Genomic DNA, 15,814 nt, shown 5'->3' with positions numbered 1-15,814 from the left:
AACGATGCAAAAATCTAACGTGGTTATTGTCATATCCCGTCCTAATCCATCTGGACGAAGTCATCAACATTTGGTCCCATTGCGAGGTACTGTCCTAAATATGTCATGAACTACTCCAAGTAATATCTCTAAAACGAGCAAATGCACAGCGGAAGATTTCTTTCATACCTGAGAATAAACATGCTTAAAAGTGTCAACGAAAAGGTTGGTGAGTTCATAGGTTTATCATAACAATCATTTCAATATTTTAATAGACCACAAGATTTCAGATATTTAATTGTACACGTAACTCGAGTACAAAGTAGTACGCATAACATGCGAATTAAAATTCATTCATATGATGAACACCTGGTAACCGACATTAACAAATGCATCTAGAATATCCCCAAATATATAGGTACACTCATCTGTATATAAAATCGAAGTACTAAAGCATCCATAACCTGGATGGGGTTCGTTAGGCCTATAGATCTATCTTCAGGATTCGCGTCAATTGGGGGTCTGTTCCCAAATTCTTAGGCTACCAAGCTAAAAAGGGTGATATCCGGTATAATAATCCAACCACATAATGTAGTTGCAAGTACTTGTGTCTATTTCGTAAAACATTTATAAAAGCAATGCATGTATTCTCAGTCCCAAAATATATATTGCAAAAGCATTTAAAAATGGAGCAAATGAAACTCACTATACGATATTTTGTAGTAAAAATATGCATACGACGGAACTGAACAATGCAGGGTTGGCCTCGGATTCACGAACCTATATCAAGTATATATATATATATATGTGTATATATATATATATATAATCGTAATCGAACAAATTTATATATTATATCTGAAAATATATATCTTATTTGTATATATATTTAAAATAATTAATATTTATATAGTTTTATTTATATATGATTTGTATTATTTTAAAAATCAATAAAAAGTTATATATAAATATTTATATAAATAAATTTTAATATATAGTTATATGTATTATTATGGTATTTGTAATAAATATAATCTTATATAGAAAATATTTATTTGTTATATTAATATCGTTATTATGAAAGTAATAATAATAATGAAAGTAATAATAATAATATTGTTAATAATAATAATAATCTTAATGATAATTTTAGTAATAATTTTAATACAAATGATAATTTTAATACTTTTAATAATAAATAATAATAATAATAATAATAATAATAATAATAATAATAATAATAATAATAATAATAATAATAATAACTATAATAACTATAATAATAATAATGAATTTAATAATAATGATAATACTAATATGACTAATAATGATAATTTTAATAGTAATGATAATTTTAATAATAATGATAATTTTTAATGATAATTTTAATAAAAATGATACTTTTAATAAAAATGATAATTCATATAATCATGACCTAATTATAATTATATTTATAACCATATCTTATATTATCGTAATCCTAATCATACTTATAATTATACTTCTCGGTTATACATATATATACATACCTTAACTATATTCATTATCATAATCATAATCATATGCGTTTTATTCTTCCATAAATTAATCATCTTTTATATCATAAACATAATTAAAATGATAATAATAATAATAGTTATAATATTAATAAAAATAATAATAATAATCATAATAAAAATAACAATAATACTAATAATTATATACCTCTTAAGAAAACATGCGATGAGGTCCAATTAACAAAAGTCCAACTATAAATCCATACCAATTGTAAGTGGCCCAACATGGCAGCCCAATTAGCAGCCCAGTCGAATTAAAAAAATATATATATGTCCTCGCTTAGAATCGAACCCGAGACCTCTCGGTAACGCACACACGCCTCAAACCATTTGATCTGTTTCACTTTTCTGAAATATATCATAACCATATATACATAACCCGTGTTATTATGTGTTATTTCCCCACCCTCACTATTCATCATCTTCTTCCCTCGTCATCATCCTTAATCTCTTGCGTGATATATATTTAACAGAAGATAAGCTCATAGCAGCAAATTTATAAAAAGATAAAACTTGTTCGTGATGTTTCATGGATGCAGCACCGTAGCAAAAATAGAAATATATAGTGGGTTCAATGGTGATTCTAATGGAGTGGTGATGGTTTCGGTTTGGGTCTCCATCTTACAGCAAATCCAGAAACAGTATCAGTTTCATGGGTGGTTATGGTGAAGATATGATGATGATGATGTATTAAGGGCTTGTTCAATGGTGGTTTGAAGGTGATCTTTGTGGGTTTCATTCAATACCAGAAATAGAAAAACAGTGACGGTGGTGTTGGGTTAGTGATCTTGGAGGTTGTTAAAAAAAATGACGATGCTCGTGGCTGTCTCGGTTCAGCAACGAAAGCAACAAAACATGGAAAGCTCAACTTGTTGATGGCTTGGTTTGTTCGAACAGCAACGATGACAGGAAGATTCGATAGTCGACGGTGGCCGTTAATGGTGGTGTATGGTGGCGGTCGACAGTGATGGCCGGTTGTCAAGAGTGGTGATGGTAGTCGGGAGTGGTAGAGGATTGAAGTTTTGTAAGACCCAAATATTGATTGTACATAATGTATTTATGGTGTATGATGCGTGTATGAAGTGTACGTTTTGCTTGCTCGAACGCCGAAGGAAACTGGACGTTGTCTGAAGTGACAAGGTGTGTACGTATCCTTTCAACCCCAAATAAAGTTTGTGTTGATGTTCCAAAGCCTTACCATTGGAAAGGAAATCTTATCACATTTCCAACGATATTTGATTCATCGAAAACGGAGCTACGGTCAAAAAGTTATGGCCAAAACAAGAAACTGAAAACTGACCTGAAGGTTGGAGCGGCGCTCCACCTTTCGGCGAGGCGCGCCGAACCCGTCTGATGCAATTTTCAGCCTTTTTAAAAGGTCTAAATGAAGGGTACTTTGGTCTTTTCACTTGGGGTCGGTTTGGGGTCATCAAAACTGATCCTTTGATCAGTTTGGATCACATTTTCACTCATCAAACACTCCCAACCTTATCTAGTGAGAGAGTAAGAGTTCTAGAGAGAGATTTAGGGTTTTGGTGAAGAAGGAGGCCGAATTGATCAAAAGCTCGAGTTCTAAAGTTGTTCCTTTCGTTCCTAGCTACGTTGTGGTGGTATTGGTAAGCTCAAACTCCGAATTTCATCTATTTGATTTGATATTCAAGTTAGGGTTTGAGTTAGTTTGATGAAAAACCCTTTTAGATGATGAAATGGGTTTAGTGATGCTAGTAATTGGATTTATTGTTAATTGTTGGTGGATTTTGGGTTGGTGAACTAATTGGCCATGTTTAGGACTTGAAATTGAGTTTAATCACTTAAGTTAGTGATTATGGAAGTATTGAAACCCATTTAAGGTTATTTGGTTGACTAATTGTGACTTTGGGTCAAATTAGGGTTTGGTGGTGATTATGACCCATTTGGCGATTTAATGAGGTTTATAAACTTGAAATGGATTAAGTTGAAGTATAAAACCAAGTTAAATGTGTTTTGGTGTCAAAACTTGTAAATGGTGAGATTTTGACCTTATGGGTCAAAATTAGGGTTTAAGTGTCAAAATGGGTATGACACGTGTTTAACACTTGAGTTCGGGTTTAATTCGCGTATTAGGACCATTCTCACTTGTGTTAGTGATTATTGGTTAGTTTTGGGCACGGTTTGTGCTTGGAAGTGCATTTGGGTCGAAATTGCACTAAGTGACGAATTGGGTTGATTTGTAAATCCACTCTAAGTGTATTGTTGTAATTGTGATAATGGAATAGGTACTTTCCATTGGCGAGTTGCGGATTACTTGGAAGCATTCTTCAAGACTTCAAGGTGAGTGATAATATCCTATGTGCATATGTATGTGTAGGATGGGTGCGGGTCGGGTGAAGTGATTCTCGGCTATAGAGCTCACTTCACATATAGATGGATTTGATGGACTTTTGTATGAGTCCAATTGGCACGGTTGTGCATTTTGGTTGACCATCTTTGGCGAAGTACGCGTTCGCGTGTACATTATCACACGTGGTTGTGATGTAGTTGATATAACCCCAATGGCGAAGGGTATAATATTGAGAAGTGAATCGCGTGTGTATTCGGATTCACGATGACGCGTGTGGTTTCGGTCATCTTATTGTATTGTGGAAATGAATCTCGTGTAGTTCGGATTCATGGTGACTCGTGTAGTTCGGTCATCTTATTGAGGTAGTAATCTCGTGTGGTTTCGGATTACTAAGGCTCGTGTAGTTCGGCCAACCTCGATGTTGTGAAGATAGTAATCTCGTGTGGTTTCGGATTACTAAGGCTCGTGTAGTTCGGCCAATCTTCATTGTGGTATTTGGTTCTCGGTATTGGGTTAAGGTGTTAACCTTGTTCGTTTATATTGTTATATATTAATGTATTGTTGTGTTGTAGCTAACCCTCCGGGTGTAGCTATTTGGCGTTGTTCACATCGTCGTTGGTGAACTTATATTGTTGTTGTATCTTTAGTTCGATGCTTAGAGATCGTACGGTATGCTTAGTGTAGTGCCTTATATGGATGCCTCGGTATGCGGTATTTGTTATTTTGTGGCGTGTCCATTTTATACATATATATGTATGTAGTATATTATCATTCACTAAGCGTTAGCTTATCCTCTCGTTGTTGACTCTTTTTATAGATTGCATGCGGATGGTGGCTCGGGTAAGCGCGATGACTAGAGGACTTGCATAGTTTGCGTAGAAGGCTTGCTTTTGGATTTATTAGGATTGGGTAGCGTATCCCCAATCGCCATGCTCGGCTTTGTTTTGTATTAGAAGTCTTATGGTCGAAAATTGTATTTTGATACTTAAAGGGTAATTTGGGTCAATGTGGGCCCCGCTTCGTAAACTAAATTTTATTAATGGAACGCGCTAGTTTTCATATATTGAACATGCGGTTAAAAGCATTTTGTCTAAATACGTCGGGAACTAGTCAAACATTTTCGTATTTAAGAACTTTTTGGACAGTCCACTTTGGCGCGCCGCGCGGCCTATATGGCGCGCCGCGCAACATGGTGTTCAGGAATTTTTTTTTTTTTATTTTGCTGTTTTCACGTAGTTTTGTCGTTGGATGGTTTGGGTTGTTACAAGTGGTATCAGAGCATGGTCTAAGGGATTTAGGTGACTTGAGATAGGTACCTAGACTTAGACTTGTGTGTGCTTAAATTGTTGCGGGACTTGTAGGATTACGGGTCGGAATGGGTTTGGTTAGTGCCTTGGCTATAGGTTGACTAACGTTTATATTAGTAATGCGGATATTATTAATATGTTGTTGTGTTGTGATAATAATTCTCGCGTGTGTTTGTACCGCGTAGAATTTTGGTTGTGTTTGTGTATATCATCGAGCGAGACGGTCGTTGTACTAACGAGTCGATGCGGCATGTGTGCGTAATAAGAACTTGCAAACCTTATTACGGGTGCAAATCGTGTCTAACAAGTGATGTACGATGAGTGTTTAGCAAGATGGGGCTGTGTCGTGCGTACGGTTTTACACGTTCGTGGACTAATCGTTTTGCATTCTTTATAATGACGACGCGAAACGAGACCGAGGCGAACGACGTGGAGTTTAACGCTAGGGTTGCGGCCGCCGTTGCGGAGCAAATGGGTGCGTTAGAAGAAAGAATGGAAAGGAGGTATTCCGAACTTCAAAGTAGTGGTGAAATGGAGCGTTATCTTAAGAGCTTCATGAGGACTAAACCCCCGATGTATGACGGAAAGCCGGATCCTTTGGTAAGCACAACTTGGATTTCGGACGTCGAAGGGTGTTTCTGTACTATTGATTGCCCTCCCGAGAGAAAGACGAGACTCGCTACGAGTTTGTTGCGGGGTGTAACATCCCGCGTTTTTCCGTTAAATTTATTTTAACACCGTCTTTTTTTTTTAATGACATCTCTCGTCACCTATATTTGTACACTTCTTTAACTAGTTTTCTTGATAATCCCGTTACTCGATTACAACATCTCTCGTTAACTTGCGTTTTAAAAATATTCGATCGGTTAAATTCCGCACCCGCTTTGAAACTCGAGGGACCGGAGTTGCCAAATGGGCAAACTAGTTGACTAGGTCAACTAGTCAACCCATTTTTCCACCATTCATTCATTCCATCATCTCCCTCATCTCTTTTCTCTCCATCTCAAGAGCACACACATAAACCCATTCCATTCATTCATCATCTAAATTCAATCTTGGAGCACACACATAAACCCATTCCATTCATTCATCATCTAAATTCAATCTTGGAAGCTCACAACAAATCCGACTACATATTCTTGATCCTCTCATCATTCTCTACGATTTGATACTAACTACACCGAGTTTGGGTAACTTTCTAAAAACTCTAGATTTCTATAAATTCGTGTTTTTGACTTGAAATTGTGTTAGTTAGTGTCTATGGCTCGTGTCTAGCATGAATATATGTTTTGTTTGCTCGATTTGTTGATTTGAGTAACTAGTTTGAACTTTTGAAGTGGGTTAGCTTAATCTTTGATTTTGGATGATTAAAAGTTGTTTAATTGTTAAAGTTCATGTTTTAATTGTGTTACTAGTATCATTAGCTACATTTTGATGTGTAGGTTGATTAAGAAAACTTCAAAAACCCGATTAAGGATTTTGTGATGTTTGACTAGGGTTTGATAGACTTTGAAATGAACTTTTGATGCGTTGAATGCTTGCTAATGTTGTTAGTAAGTGTTTAGATGCAATGTATGCTTAATTACCTTCGAAACGGCATATCGTATGTGTAAATTGGATTCCCGAATCATAAAATACGTTTTACGAACTTGAAACTTTGAAAATAAACCTTTCTTGATCAATTGACGAGTTTTCGGTTATTGTAAATGATGTTTTTGCTTGATGAAAAGTGGTTAGTTGTATTCCTTGTCAAAATACCTTTCCAACGATATAAGATACTTGTTTTGGATGTTTACGGTTTAGGATTTATGGGTATTTGAAGTTGGATTCGTGCTTGAGTGTGAAAACTGCCAGAATTTCTCTGCACAGGTAATGGCGCGGCGCGCCATACACCCGCGCGGCGCGCCAAAGTGGGCTGTCCAATTTTGTCAATTTTCGAATAATGTTTGCTATGCTACGCACCCCCGATTCACATGAGACTTGTTCTAACATGCTTATACATGAATAAAAACCTCAGAAAAATAGTTCGGGACCGAACCCGAACGTGTTGACTTTTTCGTTGACTTTGACCAAGTTTGACTTTTAGTCAAACTTAACTAAACACTTATGCAATCGTTCTAGTCTTTCTTTTATACTTGATTCTTGCATGAAACTTGACAACGTGATTCACATGCTATACTTTTCGAGTCGTAACGAGCCATAGGACTAATTGAACACATTTCACCCGACCTTGTATCGTAACCGGTTAATTGATACAACTTATTTGTTTAGGTCAAGGCTAAACAACTATCATGCACACGTTTACCTTGTGAAGTACTTTTATACTCGTGCACTCGAGGTGAGATCATAGTCCCACCTTTTCAACAACTTTTTATACTTTTAAATTGTGAGCTGAGAAACATATACTTTGTTACATTTTGTACTACTTACTTTTATACTTTGAACACAAGTACAAGGAAAACAAACATTCCACAGCGAGTTAGAACAAAAATCCTCAATTCGATTATCATTAGTTACACTTGCAGGGTGTAAGCGAGAACTTATATTGTGTGGCCATACGGGTTTGACAAACCCTCATTACGGACGGTTCGCTACCGTCTACGGATGAAATATATTTTCGAGAAACAGTGTATGTTCTAACACTATTGTGATGGGGTTCTATGGAAGGAAACGTTAAGTCTTGATAATTGGGTGCTCGCGAACAATACTTTTGGAATGCAAACGATTTTGATAATCAACTATGGGAATACTAAATCTTGTGGTTCAAAAACAACGTTTACAAATACATCTATGATTTCACCAACGTTTTTCGTTGACAGTTTTCTATATGTTTCTCAGGTTCATACTCGGCTACTTGATACATGCTTCCGCACACTTTGATTTCTTGCTTGAGGTCAAGCATACATGCATACGCTAGTGATAGCACTTTTGGATTAAACCTTAAAGCATACATACTTACGCTATTTATAGCAACTGTGATTTTCAACTTATATTATGTCGCAAGTTATTTCATTTATACTTTACAATTTTTGTAATCTTAAACTTGTTGTTGAATTGTTTGTAAACTAAACTTTGCAAGTCTTGTACGTTTCAAATGAATGCGACATAATTTTGGTCAAACGAGTCTCATATAGGGACTATGACTACGCAACGGGACCTAAGTAGTCGGCGCCGTCAATGACGATTTGGACGGGTCGCTACACGGGGTAGGGCAAGGGATTGGATGGATGTTAAGATTGATCTTGTCGGTGGCGAGACGTTTATGGCTTTATTGTGGGACGACTTTAAGGAGGAATTCTTTGAGGAGTTCCGGACTTAGGCCGATTTGTGGGAATTGCGTAATGATTTGTGAAATTTGCGACAAGGATCTATGGATTTGAGTACTCTCAAGACGACCTTTATGGCGAAGGCTCGTTTTTGCCCGGAGTATTTGGGGAATGATCGTTTGTTGATGGGAGATTTCTATCGGACCTTGAATGATGACTTGAAAAGTAAAATTAGCCGGGGTCAAGCGAAATCGTTTTCGGAATTATTCGACTTGGCTAGAGGTTTCGAGTCGTATTCACGATCGAAAAATGGTGAACCTTCAAGTGAGCGAAGGGTCGTTTCTTATGGTGCTCCGAGTAAGAGGGCTAAGGGTCCGAGTGTGAGCACGGGTGGTACGCGAACGGGTATGTCGGATTCTAGTGCGGCCAGATGTTACAATTGTGGCGTGAGGGGTCACAAGTCTTGGGAATGTTCGGTACCAAAGGGTGATGGTATGGTGTGCTTCAATTGCCAAAAAGAAGGACATCGTAAGTCGGAATGTCCCAAGTTAGCGGGGACGGGTGCGGCCAGGAGATGTTAAGGTACGTTTAATTTTGATAAATATGTCTTTTGATTATTTATTAAATGCCGTTGGAGTTTGAGTTGCGTGCCTTTGTTGTGCATGTTATGCTATGGGTGACGTTCCTAATGGAAGTACCCTATGTTGATGATTGATTGACGGGCAAAGGGCATAAGACTTGGTGCAACCAAGCATTCCTTAGTATTTGGGAAACGTTTCTACCAAGCCACGGAAATGGTTTTGGTGTTTGGTTGTTAAGCGCGTGTTCGCTTTTATGTTGAAGTGACGAATCATGAGGTTCGTCGGTTGGTTGGAACCCTTGAGATCGAGTGTTTTAAATCTCGATGTGTGTTGGTAATGGAGTCTTTATGACGCGACATTAGGTGCCTCTTTTATACCTACTAGCGTGGTGTTCGACTCCGATTGTGTTGCGGTACACTTTTCGTACAAAGTGTTTAAGGGTTGGTTAAAATCCTTCGTGTGCTCAAGGTTGGAGCAAGATGTGGTAATGGGTCGTGTGAGCCCAATTGTTGGTAAAGTCTACCTGTGGTAGCATTGTGCAGTTGTACGAGTTGTGGATATGGAACGTGGTTCTAAGTGGGGGAGTTACACTCCCGCACGAGGAAGTTTTAGTGTGAGATTTCGGATGATGCTATTGGTAGATCCGGAAAATGTTGTCGAGACCTGGTTGGGTCGATTTGTGGTAGAGTACAATTTCGGATAAATTGTACTTATGGTTTGGATTTGAATCATCACCGAGGTGGTAACGTGGTAAATCTCGTTGAGAGATAATGGACGTGTTTGGCGAGCAAGGTGAAATCCTCAGGTTAAGGGAGGTGTGTGTCGGGTTCTCTTGTGGAGAATTATTGTTTGGTACCTATGTTTGGTATAGGTGGTTCTTGCTAGATTATGGTATGGTTGTTTGATGAAGCATGATCTTTAGGGTCCGCTGACTTCATCATGGGAATACGTGATTGGTGGAGCATGACTTTCGGGGTCCGCTGACTTCATCATGAGCGTGGTGTTATATCGGTGAAGCATGATCTTCGGGTCCGCTGACTTCATCCGGTGTTGAGATTGGTGGAGTATGACCTTCGGGGTCCGCTGACTTCATCAAGGGAGTAGTGTTATGTCGGTATGGTGTAACACTATCGGGAAATGCGAGTACCGGTGGGAAATGCGAGTACCATTCCTATGTTGAGATTGTGAATCGCGTGTGGTTTCGGATTCACGATGACGCGTGTGGTTTCGGTCATCTTAACTAAATGAATCTCGTGTAGTTCGGATTCATGGTGACTCGTGTAGTTCGGTCATCTTATTGAGGTAGTAATCTCGTGTGGTTTCGGATTACTAAGGCTCGTGTAGTTCGGCCAACCTCGATGTTGTGGAAGTGAATCTCGTGTAGTTCGGATTCACAAATGACTCGTGTGGTTTCGGTTATTGTGTTGTGGAAGTGAATCTTGTGTAGTTCGGATTCACAAATGACTCGTGTGGTTTCGGTCATTGTATTGAGGAGTGAGTCTCGTGTAGTTCGGATTCACAAATGACTCGTGTAGTTCGGTCATTCCTCCGGGATAGTGACTCTCGTGTAGTTCGGATTCACTATGGTGCGTGTAGTTCGGCCATTCCCGATTGTTGTTGTGGTGAAGGTAGTGAGTCGCGTGTAGTTCGGATTCACTAGGGCGCGTGTGTTTTCGGCCAGCCTTCGTGTCGTGTGATCTATTGGTTGTTTGATACACCAATGGTAGGGTCGCAAGGACCATGTTGCGGGAACTATCGGTCGTTTTATACGTCGATGGTGGGGTCGTGAGGACCATGTTGTGGGATTAGTGAGGCGATAGCCGTGTTTCGCTCACATGTTTGTTACGGGTGTGACGATGGTTGATTTCGTACACCTTGGGTTTTGCGTTTCCATAGTCGTTTTGGGCGCTATCGGTTCTAGCCGTTGGATTAAGATGTTACGGTAGTTGTGTATTGGTTGTATGGCGCACTACAATGGATGTTTAGTGATTGGTGTAATCCGTAAGGGTTCGTTTGGTTCGGTCTTCATCGTTTCGGGTTGTTGACCTTAGGTCGATATTTGGTTGTTTTTAGCATTGTACTTGGAAAGGGTACACTATAGGGTTGATATCTCGGTACGAGATCGGTTGAGTTTTCCTGATGAATGGGGGATTGAGCAGGTTTTAGTGCTCGGATTTTAGTTTCGATAAAATTGCGGGTGACGATTCTAGTTGTTAAAGGCGATTCATTGGGGAGAATTGCTTAGAAAAGTCGGATTGGGACTTATAATTGAGGACCGTTGAGTAGTTCCGAATTGGTTAAGTGGAGAAGATCACGAGGACGTGATCGAGTTTAAGTGGGGGAGAGTTGTAAGACCCAAATATTGATTGTACATAATGTATTTATGGTGTATGATGCGTGTATGAAGTGTACGTGTTGCTTGCTCGAACGCCGAAGGAAACTGGACGTTGTCTGAAGTGACAAGGTGTGTACGTATCCTTTCAACCCAAAATAAAGTTTGTGTTGATGTTCCAAAGCCTTACCATTGGAAAGGAAATCTTATCACGTTTCCAACGATATTTGATTCATCGAAAACGGAGCTACGGTCAAAAAGTTATGGCCAAAACAAGAAACTGAAAACTGACCTGAAGGTTGGAGCGGCGCTCCACCTTTCGGCGCGGCGTGCCGAACCCGTCTGATGCAATTTTCAGCCTTTTTAAAAGGTCTAAATGAAGGGTACTTTGGTCTTTTCACTTGGGGTCGGTTTGGGGTCATCAAAACTGATCCTTTGATCAGTTTGGATCACATTTTCACTCATCAAACACTCCCAACCTTATCTAGTGAGAGAGTAAGAGTTCTAGAGAGAGATTTAGGGTTTTGGTGAAGAAGGAGGCCGAATTGATCAAAAGCTCGAGTTCTAAAGTTGTTCCTTTCGTTCCTAGCTACGTTGTGGTGGTATTGGTAAGCTCAAACTCCGAATTTCATCTATTTGATTTGATATTCAAGTTAGGGTTTGAGTTAGTTTGATGAAAAACCCTTTTAGATGATGAAATGGGTTTAGTGATGCTAGTAATTGGGTTTATTGTTAATTGTTGGTGGATTTTGGGTTGGTGAACTAATTGGCCATGTTTAGGACTTGAAATTGAGTTTAATCACTTAAGTTAGTGATTATGGAAGTATTGAAACCCATTTAAGGTTATTTGGTTGACTAATTGTGACTTTGGGTCAAATTAGGGTTTGGTGGTGATTATGACCCATTTGGCGATTTAATGAGGTTTATAAACTTGAAATGGATTAAGTTGAAGTATAAAACCAAGTTAAATGTGTTTTGGTGTCAAAACTTGTAAATGGTGAGATTTTGACCTTATGGGTCAAAATTAGGGTTTAAGTGTCAAAATGGGTATGACACGTGTTTAACACTTGAGTTCGGGTTCAATTGGCGTATTAGGACCATTCTCACTTGTGTTAGTGATTATTGGTTAGTTTTGGGCACGGTTTGTGCTTGGAAGTGCATTTGGGTCGAAATTGCACTAAGTGACGAATTGGGTTGATTTGTAAATCCACTCTAAGTGTATTGTTGTAATTGTGATAATGGAATAGGTACTTTCCATTGGCGAGTTGCGGATTACTTGGAAGCATTCTTCAAGACTTCAAGGTGAGTGATAATATCCTATGTGCATATGTATGTGTAGGATGGGTGCGGGTCGGGTGAAGTGATTCTCGGCTATAGAGCTCACTTCACATATAGATGGATTTGATGGACTTTTGTATGAGTCCAATTGGCACGGTTGTGCGTTTTGGTTGACCATCTTTGGCGAAGTACGCGTTCGCGTGTACATTATCACACGTGGTTGTGATGTGGTTGATATAACCCCAATGGCGAAGGGTATAATATTGAGAAGTGAATCGCGTGTGTATTCGGATTCACGATGACGCGTGTGGTTTCGGTCATCTTATTGTATTGTGGAAATGAATCTCGTGTAGTTCGGATTCATGGTGACTCGTGTAGTTCGGTCATCTTATTGAGGTAGTAATCTCGTGTGGTTTCGGATTACTAAGGCTCGTGTAGTTCGGCCAACCTCGATGTTGTGAAGATATTAATCTCGTGTGGTTTTGGATTACTAAGGCTCGTGTAGTTCGGCCAATCTTCATTGTGGTATTTGGTTCTCGGTATTGGGTTAAGGTGTTAACCTTGTTCGTTTATATTGTTATATATTAATGTATTGTTGTGTTGTAGCTAACCCTCCGGGTGTAGCTATTTGGCGTTGTTCACATCGTCGTTGGTGAACTTATATTGTTGTTGTATCTTTAGTTCGATGCTTAGAGATCGTACGGTATGCTTAGTGTAGTGCCTTATATGGATGCCTCGGTATGCGGTATTTGTTATTTTGTGGCGTGTCCATTTTATACATATATATGTATGTAGTATATTATCATTCACTAAGCGTTAGCTTATCCTCTCGTTGTTGACTCTTTTTATAGATTGCATGCGGATGGTGGCTCGGGTAAGCGCGAGGACTAGAGGACTTGCATAGTTTGCGTAGAAGGCTTGCTTTTGGATTTATTAGGATTGGGTAGCGTATCCCCAATCGCCATGCTCGGCTTTGTTTTGTATTAGAAGTCTTATGGTCGAAAATTGTATTTTGATACTTAAAGGGTAATTTGGGTCAATGTGGGCCCCGCTTCATAAACTAAATTTTATTAATGGAACGCGCTAGTTTTCATATATTGAACATGCGGTTAAAAGCGTTTTGTCTAAATACGTCGGGAACTAGTCAAACATTTTCACATTTAAGAACTTTTTGGACAGTCCACTTTGGCGCGCCGCGCGGCCTATATGGCGCGCCGCGCAACATGCTGTTCAGGATTTTTTTTTTTTTATTTTGCTGTTTTCACGTGGTTTTGTCGTTGGATGGTTTGGGTTGTTACAAGTTTGTGTGTTTCTTTAACTCACGCATATATATATATATATATATATATATATATATATATATATATATATATATATATATATATATATATATATATATATATATAATACAGATTTGTAAATGAAAGCAATCAAACATACACAGTACTCCAAATAGTATAGCATCCTGCACTTTGGAGTTTTCTACTGACAGTTTATTCCGGATGGCTATATCGTGTCCATTGCTAAACAGTTACGGATAAAAGTGTTCCTAAAAATCCCAAATTTTTAGATTAAATATATTTAATTATTTCACTCATTAACTGTTTGAAACTTGATCAAAAAGGCTCGATAATTATTTATTTTCTGTTCCAATTTATACGTACGGAGTACTAATATTTAAACTTAAAAAGGTAAAAAATATTTTTAATAAATCTAAAATCTTCGTAATCAATTTACAGTCCAACTTTTATCTTAATTCTTCATATATATATATTATATCTATATGAACACTAACGAAATATCAACCGAGTGTTACAGACGTTTACTATTTAAGCTCGAAATCATTCATATTCCATTTTCTCTCTCTCTCTCTCTATATATATATATATATATATATATATATATATATATATATATATATATATAATCAGTTTTTAAATAACAAGTTTACCACATAAATATATGTTATATAATTTTAAACAAATAGATTTAATATAATTTTATATATTTACAAATAATATTTACATATATATATATATATATATATATATATATATATATATATTATGATAATAGTTTTCATTACATCGCATAATATTTTACATATCTATTTTCAATAACTAAATCATATATTATTTCAAATAATATTTCTAATTATTATTATTATTATTATTATGTATATATATATATATATAAAGTATATATATATTTATTTACAAATAATTGTTCGTGAATCGTCGGGAATGGTCGAAGCTAAATGAATGTATGAAAATAGTTCAAAATTTTTGAGACACTACATAACGGACTTTGCTTATTGTGTCAGAATGAATAAATCGTATCGAGAGTTTGGTTTAAAATTAGTCGAAATTTTTGGGGTCGTCACAGTACCTACCCGTTAAAGAAATTTCGTCCCGAAATTTGATCGAGGTCGTCATGGCTAACAATAAAAATGTTTTCATGACGAATATGAGTTGATAAATAGAGTTTTATCATCATTGAGTAATATGGATAAAACAATTCGATTACGTGAAGCTATCGCAAAAGAGTAAACTAAGGACAATAAAGTTCGTTGTAACTTTTGACGTAGTCACGGTTGATTTTCGGAATTCAAAGGATTTAGAGGAAATCTTCGTAATAAGATTTGTTTCTTTGGTAATTAAGGAAATTAGGATCTTCTTTGATTAAATGCGATAATCTGTTTCGATTGCTCTGTCGGATATTTCACTATAAATTCATTCCCTTTGTTTCCTTATTTCCTCAGCTCACACTTTCTATTCTTTCTTCCTCAATTCATATTTCCAAAAGATTGTGTAAATTCTTCATCCAGTTCTGATCCTCTGACTACCACAACAATCATCCTTTTATTCCAACTTCCACCGGAGGAATCTGTTTACTTCTACTTTGCTCTTGGGGTAGTGGTTTTTATAATCCTTTCATGCATCTGTCTTTCCATAATTATTAACATCTATGGTTAATAATCTCTTCTATTTGCTGCGATTTATACTTCCAATTATATTTCGAAGCTTTGTGCTTTTGTTTTCTCCTCTCGCCTTTGTGTGAAGCAAGTAATGGTCCAGAATTTGTAGGTATGGAGTTTCGAATGAACATGACTAATGTTCTAATAAAGGAATTGTGACAGCTCGATCTGACTTGTCAATTTACCAGAAGTCACGAGAAAAGATAGAAATATCAGGA

This window comes from Rutidosis leptorrhynchoides, chromosome 4, assembly GCF_046630445.1.
Source record: "Rutidosis leptorrhynchoides isolate AG116_Rl617_1_P2 chromosome 4, CSIRO_AGI_Rlap_v1, whole genome shotgun sequence".
Classification (NCBI taxonomy): domain Eukaryota; kingdom Viridiplantae; phylum Streptophyta; class Magnoliopsida; order Asterales; family Asteraceae; genus Rutidosis; species Rutidosis leptorrhynchoides.
This window is presented reverse-complemented; position numbering follows the sequence as displayed.